Here is a 12500-nt window from a genome sequence, read left to right on the forward strand (position 1 = left end):
CCAACACCAACACCACCAACATGAAAACCAACACCAACACCAACACCAAAACCACCACCACCAACACCAACACCGCCGCCACCAGCACCATCACCGTCATCACCACCAACACCACCAACACCATCACCACCAACACTAACACCAACACCGTAACCATCACCAACACCAATCATGACTACAAGTGATCAATACCACCACCATCACCACCACCATCACCACCACCATCACCACCACCACCATCACTACCACCATCACCATAACCATCACCATCACCATCACCATCACCATCACCATCACCATCACCATCACCAACACCAACACCAACACCAACACCAACACCAACACCAACACCAACACCAACACCAACACCAACACCACCAACGCTAACACCAACGCCGTCACCATCAGCAACACCAATCATGACTTCAAGTTATCAATACCACCACCGTCACCACCAACATCAACACCATCACCACCACCATCACCACCACCATAACCATCACCATAACCATCACCAACACCATCACCATCACCATCACCATTACCAACACCATCACCATCACTATCACTATCACCATTACCACCACCAACACCACCACTAACACCAACACCAACACCACCAACACTTAAACCAACAACACCAACACTTACACCAACAATACCAACACTCACCACCAACACCAACACGAACACGAACACGAACACGAACACGAACACGAACACGAACACGAACACGAACACCAACACCAACACCAACACCAACACCAACACCAACACCAACACCAACACCAACACCAACACCAACACCAACACCAACACCAACACCAACACCAACACCAACACCACCAACGCTAACACCAACGCCGTCACCATCAGCAACACCAATCATGACTTCAAGTTATCAATACCACCACCGTCACCACCAACATCAACACCATCACCACCACCATCACCACCACCATAACCATCACCATAACCATCACCAACACCATCACCAACACCATCACCATCACCATCACCATTACCAACACCATCACCATCACTATCACCATTACCACCACCAACACCACCACTAACACCAACACCAACACCACCAACACTTAAACCAACAACACCAACACTTACACCAACAATACCAACACTCACCACCAACAGCAACACCAATACAAGCACCAACACCAACACGAACACGAACACGAACACGAACACGAACACCAACACCAACACCAACACCAACACCAACACCAACACCAACACCAACACCAACACCAACACTTAAACCAGCACCACCAACCCTTACACCAACAATACCAACACTCACCACCAACAGCAACACCAATACAAGCACCAACACGAACACGAACACGAACACCAACACCAACACCAACACCAACACCAACACCAACACCAACACCAACACCAACACCAACACCAACACCAACACCAACACCAACACCAACACCAACACCAACACCAACACCAACACGAACACGAACACGAACACGAACACCAACACCAACACCAACACCAACCCCAACACCAACACCAACACCAACACCAACACCAACGCTAACACCAACGCCGTCACCATCAGCAACACCAATCATGACTTCAATTTATCAATACCACCACCGTCACCACCAACATCAACACCATCACCATACCCATCACCATACCCATCACCATACCCATCACCAACACCAACACCATCACCATCACCATCACCAACACCATCACCATCACCATCACCATCACTATCACCATTACCACCACCAACACCACCACCAACACCACCACTACCACCAACACCAACACCACCAACACCAACACTTAAACCAACAACACCAACACTTACACCAACACCAACACCAACACCAACAGCAACACCAACACCAACACCAACACCAACACCAACACGAACACGAACACGAACACGAACACGAACACGAACACGAACACGAACACGAACACGAACACGAACACCATCACCACCAACACTTAAACCAGCAACACCAACACTTACACCAACAATACCAACACTCACCACCAGCAGCAACACCAACACCAACACCAACACCAACACCAACACCAGCACCAACACCAGCACCAGCACCAACACCAACACCAACACCAACACCAACACCAACACCAACACCAACACCATCACCATCACCATCACGATCACCATCACTATCACTATCACCACCATCGCCACCACCTTCACCACTACCATCACCTCCACCACCATCACCACCATCACTGCCATCACCACCATCACCACCATCACCACCATCACCACCATTAGCATCACCATCACCATCACCATCACCACCACCATCACCATCACCATCACCACCACCACCACCACCATCATCACCATCACCATCACCACCACCATCACCATCACCATCACCACCACCATCACCACCACCACCATCACCACCACCATCACCACCATCACCACCACCATCACCACTATCACCACCATCACCACCACCACCACCACCACCATCACCACCATCCCCACCATCACCACCACCACCTTCACCAGCACCAGCATGAACCACCACCCCAGGTAGCAGCGCCATTTAGAGAAACAAACAAGGAGCCAAGCGTCGTGGCATTTCCAGTCGTTGATCATAACCTTTGCATTGGCAAAGAAACATTTACTCAAAGAATCAAATGTTTATGAAATGAAAACGAATTGCACGAAAGAAGAAGCCCGGTCGAGAGGGTGGAGGTGCCGGCGCGGCGGCGGATAAACACGTGGGGCGCAGGAGAGGAGGAGGAGGAGGAGGGAGGGGAGGGAAAGGGGAAGGGAAGGGAGGGAAAGGGGAAGGGAAGGGAAGGAAAGTAAAGGAAAGGAAAGGAAAGGAAAGGGAAGGGAAGGAAAGGGAAAGGGAAAGAAAGGGAAGGGAAGGGAAAGGGAAGGGAAGGGAAAGGAAAGGGAGAGGGCTGGAGTGGTTTAGGGAAGGAGGAGGAGCGGAGCAAAGTGAAAGAAAGGAAAGGAATGGGGCGGAGAGCGAAAGGGAAGTAAAAAGAAAGGAAGGAAAGTATAAGGATGGGGCGGGAATGGAAGGAGGGGAGTGGAGGGGAAGGGAGGAGGGGAATTCAGGGGAGGGGAAGGGAGAAGATGAGGGAGGAGGGGCTAAGAGGAAGTGGATGGGAGGGAAGGAGAGAGGATGGGTGGGGAGGGGAAGGGGAGGAGAATATAGGAGGGGAAGGGAGGGGAGGGGAGGGGAGGGGAGGAGAGGGAAGGAGAGAATAGGAAGGGAGGGGAGCAAAGGGGAAGGAAAGAGATGAGAAGAGAAAAGAAATGGAGGGAAGAGAAAGGTCAGATTGGGAGGGAAGGAGGAATGAAGGTGAAGGGGAGAAGAGGGGAGAAGAGGGGAGACGAAAGAAAGGAAAGTAAAGAGATAGAGACACGGAGGGTAAGGGAAGGGAGGAGAGAGAATGGGGATAGGAAGGGAGAGAAAGAGTGGTAAGAAGTACGAAGGGAAATAAAAAGGAAAGGAGAGGGAAAGGGAAAAAGGAGGAAAAGGAAGGGAATGGGACGGGATATCAAAGAAAAAAAGAAGAAGGGTGAGGTGAGAGGAAGGGGAAAGAATAATGGATTGATAGAGGAAAGGAGAAGAGGGCAAGGAAAAGGAGGGTAAGGACAGAGGAGGGGAGGGAAAGAAAGAGAAGGTAAGGTATGGGAAGGGAAGGAAGGATAGGGAGGAAAAAGGAAGGGAAGGGAAGGGAAGGGAAGGAAAGGGAAAGGAAGGATAGGGAGGAAAAAGGAAGGGAAGGAAAGGGAAGGAAAGGAAAGGGAAGGGAAGGGAAGGGAAGGGAAGGGAAGGAAATATATCGGAATACTAAATGAAAGAAAAGGAACGGGGAGTGAGAGGAAGGGAAAAGAGGGACGAGATGGGAAAGGAAAAAAAGAAGAGAAGGAAGGAAGGAGGCAAAGGGAAGTGAGAAGAGGAGAAGGAAGGAGAGAAATATGAACTGAGAGTGAAAAAAAAAGATAAGGAAAAAGGGGAAATGAATTGAGATTATGTGAGAAAAGGGGCGAGATGAAATAAAAGGAATGAATGAATGACAGGAGTAAGAGTAGGTAAGGGCAAATGCAGGACTGGGAAAGAGGAAAAGAACAAGGAAGAGGAGGATACGAATAAAAGGGTAAGAGGAAGATATTATCAAGGTGAAGGGGACTGAGGATTAAGAAGAGGAGAAGAAGGATAGAAAGAGGAGGAGGAGGAGAACAATAGGATATTAAGGAGGAGAAGGGGAAGGAGGAGGAAATGAGGAAATGGAAAGAGAAGGAGACAAAGTGGAAGGGGGAGGGGTAATGGAAACAATAAGAAATAAAAAGGACTAAAAAGAGAGATAAGAAGAGAGAAAAATACAGAAAAGAGAATGTAGTAAGGACGGAGGAGGAGGAGGAAGAGGAGGAGGAGGAGGAGGAGGAGGAGGAGGAAGAGGAGGAGGAGGAGGAGGAAGAGGAGGAGAAGGAAGGAGCGGTAGAGGAGGGAGAAAAAGAAAAGAGAGGCAATTAAGCTTTTGAGGAACAAAATAAACGCGTTTTGGTTTGCAAAGGAGGTAGCAGAGAAAAGAGGATTAAGGGTAGGCAGGGCTGAAGGTGGAGAAGAAGGAAAACAGATGCAGAAGAGAAAGAATAAAAAGAAAAGAGCCATTGGGAGAGCAAAGAGAGGTAGAGAAAGGAGGAGAGGGAGAGAGAGGGAGACAGAGCGAGAGAGAGAGGGAGGGAGATGGAGGAAGATAGTCAGATAAAGGAAGACGGAGATAGAAATAGACAGAAAGGGGCAGAAGGAGAGAAAAAAACACAGAGAGAGAGAGAGAGAGAGAGAGAGAGAGAGAGAGAGAGAGAGAGAGTGAGATAGAGAGAATGAGAGGGAAAGAGAAAGAGAAAGAGAAAGAGGAGGAGAAAGAAGAAGAGAGAGAAATATATACAGGAAGACAGAAAAGAAAAGACAGAGGAGGAAAGAGAGAAAGAGAGAGAGGGAATAGAGAAAGAAAGAGAGAGGAAGAGAGAGGAGATGAGAGGCAGAAAGATATATATATATATATGTATATATATGTATATATATATATACATATATATATATATGTATATATATATACATATATCAAAGGCTTTATTTCTCCTTTACACGGGAGGTAGCCAAAAGAAAAAAGCATAGAAACCACTCCCACCCATTCCATTCCCTACATACTCCACTTCCCTCCACCCTCTTCCCTCCCTCTTATCTTGGCACCTCCTGGATGACGGCTCATTCCTGCATCTTGTCCACTGACCTGGGTCAGAAGCAGTGTCGCAAGACACAGCACATCCGCAGCAAGGCCGCTTCATTAATTCGGTGACCTCCCCTCTCCGTCCCCTCATGCAGAAAAGGAGAAGACGGGGAGAAATACCTTCGGGCTACGTCAATTCATTTCTCATACATACTCCCTCACCCCCCACCCTCTCCCCCTCATCCATACACAATCCTTCTTCAATCACCCCTATCTTTTGTCCTCTCCCGTCTTTTCTTAACAGAGATTCCTCTCTTTCCCAATACCCCTTTTACCCCATTCATCCATCTAATTCTATTACACCCCCTCATGTTCAATCCTTCCACATCTACCTTCCACACCTCTTTTACTAAGCTTTCTTCACCCATTTTTTCATATGTTCAAACCATCCCAATACTCTTTCATCAACCCTATCTCCCAATTCCCTTTCCACCCCTATTCTCTTCCTCACCTCCTCATTTCTCACTCTATCTAGCCCAGTAACCCCTATTATACTTCTCAAGCATTTCATCTTAAACACATTTAAACTCCTTCTCTCCTTCTCTCTTATGTTCCATGTTTCTGCCCCGTACAGTGCTGTCGGCCTAACACTCCTTCATACAACCTCCTTTTAGCATCCATTTCCAAGTATCTATTTCTCATTACACTTTGTAATCCACCAAGGCATTTACTCGCTTCTATCAATCTATATTCTACCTCCACCCCCACTCCTCCCTTTCCTGTCACATTCGCACCCAAATATCTAAAACTATCCACTTCCTCCAGTCTCTCTCACTTCAATACTCACTCCCAGCCTGCTGTCGCTCTCTCCCCTTGTACATCTTATCACCTTCTTTTACCCAAAAGTATCTTTAGCTTCCTTCTTTCACACAACTTCGCAAACTCTGTCAATAACTTCCTCAATCCCTCCTCTGATCCTGCTACAAGCGTAGTGTCGTCAGCAAACAACAGCTGGCTTATCTCCCACTTTTCTCCATTTTCTTTAACCATCTCCCACCACCCCATCCACATATAGATTGAAATGCAAGGGTGACATAACACATCCCTGACGAAGTCCCACCTTTACCTCAAAGCATTCACTCCATTTCTAATCCTAACACAAGCTCTATTATTCTGCTCTTAACAGCTTTCCTCCTATCCCATATATTTGTAATACCTCCCACAGTGCCTTCCTGTCTACCCTGTCATAAGCCTTTTCCAAATCCATAAAAGCTGAAAAACATCCTTACCTTTTCCTAGTGTTTTCTCACATATCTGTCTTACCACAAAAATCTGATCTACGAAACCCCTACCTGTCCTAAAACCACACTGTTCCTCACCAATTACTCCCTGTGTTCCTCTCCTAATCCTCTCAATCAAGACCTTCCCATAAGGCTTCCTAACTACACTCAACAAGCTAACCCATCTGAAAATACTACACTCACACTTGTCCCCTTTTCCCTTGTAAAGCGGAACTATACAGGCGCTCCTCCAGTCCTCCGGCACTCTACCCTCTCTTAAACAAACATTAAATAACCTCACCAGCCAGTCCATCATAACTGTGCCTCCTTTTTTCAGACATTCTGCATGGCATCCATCCGACCCAGGTGCCTTACCTGCACTCATCATCTTAACAGCTGCTTTCACTTCATCCTTCCTTATTTCTCCTCCATTCTCCTCACTCATCACTGTATATATTATATATATATATATACATATTATATATATATATATACATATATATATATATATATATATATATATACATAATATATATAGTTTATGTAATATATATAAATATATATATATATTATATATATATATATACATACATATATAGTATATATAAATGTATACATACACACACACACACACACACACACACACACACACACACACACACACACACACACACACACACACACACACACACACACACACACACACACATATATTTATATATATATGTATATATATATATGTGTATATATATGTGTGTGTGTATATATATACATATATATATATATATATATATATATATGTATTCATACATACATATATATACCAAAGGCTTTTCCCCCTTACAGGGGGGTAGCCAAAAAGAAAAAGGCATATTCCACTCCCCTCCACCCTCCCTCCTTCCTTTTATCTTTGCACCTCCCGGATGACGGGTCATCCCTGCATCCTGTCCACTGCCCTCGGTCAGAAGCAGTGTCGCAAGACACAACACATCCACAACAAGGCCGCTTTATAAATTCCGTGACCCTCCCTCTCCGTCCCTTCATGCAGAAAAGGAGAAGACGGGTAGAAATCCCTTCGGGCTGCGTCAGTTTTTTTCTCATACATACTTCCTCATCCCACATTCCCCACCCACACCCCTCATGCATCACAGCATCAGCCATACACAACCCTTCTCCATTCACCCATATCTTCTTTCCTCTCCCGTCCTTCCTCAACAAACATTCCTCTCTTTTGTAATGCCCATTTCACCCCATCCATCCATCTCATCCTAGGACGCCCCCTCATTTTCACTCCTTCCACATCTGCCTTCTACACCTCTTTTACTAATATTTCTTCACTCATTCTTTCCATGTGTCCAAACCATCCTAATACTCTTTCATCAACCCTATCTCACAGCTCCCTTTCCACCCCTGTTCTCTTCCTCACCTCCTCATTTCTCACTCTATCTAGCCTAGTAACCTCTATCATACTTCTCAAATACATTCAAACTCCTTCAATCTTCCTCTCTTATGTTCCATGTTTCTGCTCCGTACAGTGATGTTGGCACAATCACTCCATATAACCTCCTCTTAGCATCCATTCCTAGATGTCTATTTCTCATTACACTATCTAATCCACCGAGGCATTTACTAGCTTCTTTCAATCTACATTCTACCTCCACCCCCACTCCTCTCTTTCCTGTCACATTCGCACCCAAGTATCTAAAACTGTCCACTTCCTCCAGTCTCTCACCCTTAATGCTCACTTCCATACATATGTAAGTATATATATGTATATGTATATGTATATATAAGACCTGAGGCAACACTATATAAAGTGAAATATAGTGTTGCCTCAGGTCTTTTCCTGAGGGCGCTCAGATTATGTAGTCCACATTATTTGGAAATGGAAATAATAACCATTAGGAATCAGTTAAAAAGAATAGGGTATATATATTTGTGTGTGTGTGTGTGTGTGTGTGTGTGTGTGTGTGTGTGTGTGTGTGTGTGTGTGTGTGTGTGTGTGTGTGTGTAGTCTAAAGAGAGATAGAATTCGAGAGAGAGAGAGGTGTAAAAGGAGAAAATGCTTTACTTTAAGGCCCAATGGGACGACAAGAGTAGACAGAAGGAGAGCAGAGCTGAAGAGGGAACTGGACCCCTGCCTGGCGTCCACTGGCGACATCCGAGGAAAGAGAGCTGTAGAGAGTGAGAAAGAGAGGCCGAGAGAGGTACAGAGAAGAGATCAAAGAGGCAATTATTAACCCCCTCACTTCGGTGACGCACTCCATTTTTTCTCTCTCTCTCTCTCTTGAAGGGCAGACCGCCTTGTGCAGCTCTGGGCTTAATTGGTCTGAAAGGGGTCGTGGTCTATCAAGACTACTTTCAATTTGGTGTCCGAGCCATCCACTAAATAAGATTGATAACCTGCGTCGCCGTCCCGGAGGGGTTAAGGAGGAGGGTAACTAGAAAAAAGGAAGGGGAATGAAAGAAAATAACATAGGTAAGGAAAAAACATGAGGTAAATTAGAGTGTAGGTAGCGAGAATACTTTGGCAAGGAAAGGAGGAGGGAGAGAATGAAAAGACAAGAAAGGAAAGGTAAAGAGAACAGAGGAGTAAGAGAAGAGAAAAGGAAAGATAGGAAAGGGAAGAGAGGGAATTAGAAAGGAAGAGAGGATGAAGGAGAAATTATATATTATCATCTTCAATCTTGTGGTGTCCTTTCAACTGAATAAAATCGCTTGGGGTCAAATGTAATAACCTGTAAGATGGGATTCGTGACTGAATGTATTGCATAGAGAGGAACTGAGGATTATCTGGAGAGCAGAAAGAAAAATAGCGCTTTAGAAGAGAGGCAGAGTCTCTAACGCAAGGATTAGAAGTGAAATTCTAGAGGAAAACTGATCAAGATAGCACGAAAACTTCGAAGAATAGTCTTGTAGGTAGACTGGAGGAATTTTTGTAGAAATAAATTTGCAGTATTTCTACAGGAGCAGTCGTAATGTAGTCATTAACAATATTTTAGGAATTTTCAATATTTTCACGAAGCCAGAAGGGGTTTCTCCCCGTCTTCTCTTTTTCTGCATGAGGGGACGGAGACGGAAGGGTCGCCGATTAAGTGAAGCGGCCTTGCTGTAGATGTACTGTGTCTTGCTACATTGCTTCTGACCCAGGGCAGTGGCGACATACAGGGATGACCTGTCATCCACGAGGAGCTAAGATGAGATAGAGAAAGGGTGTCGGATGGGAGTGGAATGGGTGGGAGTATGTACCTACCCTTTACTTGGCTACCTTCCTTATATGGGGGAAATATTTCTTGGTATATGTATATATATGTACACACAAAACGCCTTTTTCCTACTTTGAAGAGGGTGGCCGAGTAAAATAAAGAAAAAAAAATACACCCACCCCACACTCACCCCACATCCACTCAAAACCCACTCCATGGATGCAAGGATATCCCTGACTTCCGCCACGCACCTCGGGTCAAAGGCAGGGCAATATATAGGGTTGATACTAACTCTCCTAGAGGGATCTACAGAATTTTTTTGATATCAAATGAACAGAAAGGGTCATAGTTGTCAATATTAGTCTTCTGGGTGCCTCGTGTAGATCACTGGGTAATCTTATTTGGCTGAGAACTGCTGAACTCTATAAAAACTTACAAGTATTAACAGTATCATTGTTGTTTCTAGATAATGAAGGCCCCTTGACTCGTCTCTCCATTGACGGAATTTCTACATTTTTTTATGGTTCATCATACGATTCTATTGATCTTAGGGGTCTCGATCGACTGAAACCTCGTTCAGACCCAAGACCCCTCCTTTAGCTGAATAAAATCGTCTGGCATTCGGTAAAAAAGAATCTAAAAAGTTTATATCATTATATCAATGAATAGTAGCGTAATGATAGTATAGCAGTAGGATGATGATAGAATAAATTTTTAGGCCGACGTTGGGTCGCCTCCCCACCTGGCCAGGGCTGTCGTGAACCAACGTGGCACGACCACAGCGGATCCTAGTACTCGAACTCACGACCACCTGCTCATGAGTTCGGGACGGTATCCTCTGGGCTACCGCGCGGGCCAAAGAAAGATTTAAAGAACAAAAATTGACTAGTGTTGGAGAACATGTAAATAGGCGGAGGTAGATTCGCTAGGGAGTGGAGATGGTAATGATGCATGACGGTGAAGGAGTGAAGGAGAGTTGGGGACGGTAGAAACAGAGAAGGGGAGGGAGGGCGGGCCTTCGAGAACTTGCTGGATACGACTGTATGTGGATTGTGTGGGCCACGGTGGCTACCAAGGGTGGTAGCGAGTAAGAGCTTTGACAAAGGAATCACTGAGAGGGAACAGAGTATAAGATAAATGTATGGAGTCAACCTTTTACTGCTTTAGTGATTTTTTATGCTGAAATGAATCGTCAAGCATTAAGCAGGATGAAATCCTTAAGCATGGCTAAATTGTCATTTTAGGTAGTCAAGAGTTGATTGGGATAGTATTTTTGATTCCGTGTTGCTTTGCGACACTTCTAAACTGAATAAAATTGGCTGCTCTTGCCAGAGCAACATCCAGATCTTATCACATTCGTCCTTGAAGACATTATTCACTCAACTAATAAGAAAAAGGGAAAATAAATTTATAGATAATAAAACACAGCATTTAGCAATACTAACCCTTCTTTATCGGCCTTGAGAATCATCCCCGTCATTATTTTTTGCAGACTCCAGATCCATTTGCACCGTTTCCAGGCAAATACGATTCATCTGAGACAGTGCAGGGTTAAAAATAGAAGTCTTGAAAGGTGGTGCGGAGATAAGGAAAAGGTAAATAGAAAGAGAAAAAGAGTTAAAGAGATGAAATCAGAAGAAGACGAGTCACAGATCATTACAGAATTCTGAGTTGGATCACATTGTGATTGTTGTTCACAAAGAGAGATAAAAAAGAAGTAGCCAAGAGCGCAATGACCCAAAACCGATGATGAGGTTCCTTTTGGTACTAAGCATCTTCACAGAAACGAATAAAAGAACTTGGCGGGAGCCAAAATAAAACTGAAAATCCTCTAACTCAGAATTAGGAAGAACTACTCGAGGTCAACAAGTGAAGGGGCCCCACGGATATGAATAAAATCGCCTAGCGGCAACCAGAATAGAAAGGACGAGTCTTACCCGGAACGGAAGCGGTTATGAGTTGATGTCGCGTTTTAGGAGGCTTAGGAAGTATTGTCGAAGTTTTGAAGGAGATCGAATGAAGGATTTTAAAGGGATTGGAGACGCTTAAGGGAGTTTGAAGAACAGACAAATCACTGCCACAGAATGTTGAGGGAGTGTTGAGAGTCTTAAAGAAGGCTTAGAGAGTGGGGAGTGGGTGGGGTGGGAGGGCCAGGGAGTGTCGAGGAGGAGGATGGCGTGTGTACTGAGGGAGCAAGATGAGCGAGGTCGTGGTGGGAGTTGAGGGAACTGTTAAGAAAATCCCTCGTGACGGTGGTGAACTTGACATATTTCATTCTAGCAAGCGGCAGAGACATTTATCGGAGGATAGGGCTAATGCTACATGGTCTACGAGGAAGGTTAGGAGAGAGAGATTAAGTATAACAGTATCTTGTTCCAGCAAATGCCAAACGGCTTTATTCAGGTGTGAATTGGTCATCACAATAAAGAAGACAGAGAGAAAGAAAATAAAAACTAGAATGAGTAGTACTTTACTGACAAAGTTCTAAGGTGATTGAGGTAAAATTGAGATCAACAAAGGGTTGAGTAAGGAGGCAGGGTTGAGGTCAGAAAAGAAAATGGATTCCGAGGACGTGCAGAATAGGGGCTGACGTAAGATTGAAGAAAGGTTGAGGGCAGGTATTAGTTGAGTATTGAAGCAGTGAGTAGGCCAGAAGAAGTGTTGAGGTTTCTCATATGGGACACGGTCCGAGTTTAGATTATTTTGAGGAAGCAATGTTCAGAGGAAACAACGGTTGAGGCTTGCAGTGATGTTGAGGCAGGTCAAGAAACGGCGT

The sequence above is a fragment of the Oratosquilla oratoria genome, chromosome 19 (genome assembly GCF_046742065.1).
Source record: "Oratosquilla oratoria isolate Oo_2021 chromosome 19, ASM4674206v1, whole genome shotgun sequence".
Classification (NCBI taxonomy): Eukaryota; Metazoa; Arthropoda; class Malacostraca; order Stomatopoda; family Squillidae; genus Oratosquilla; species Oratosquilla oratoria.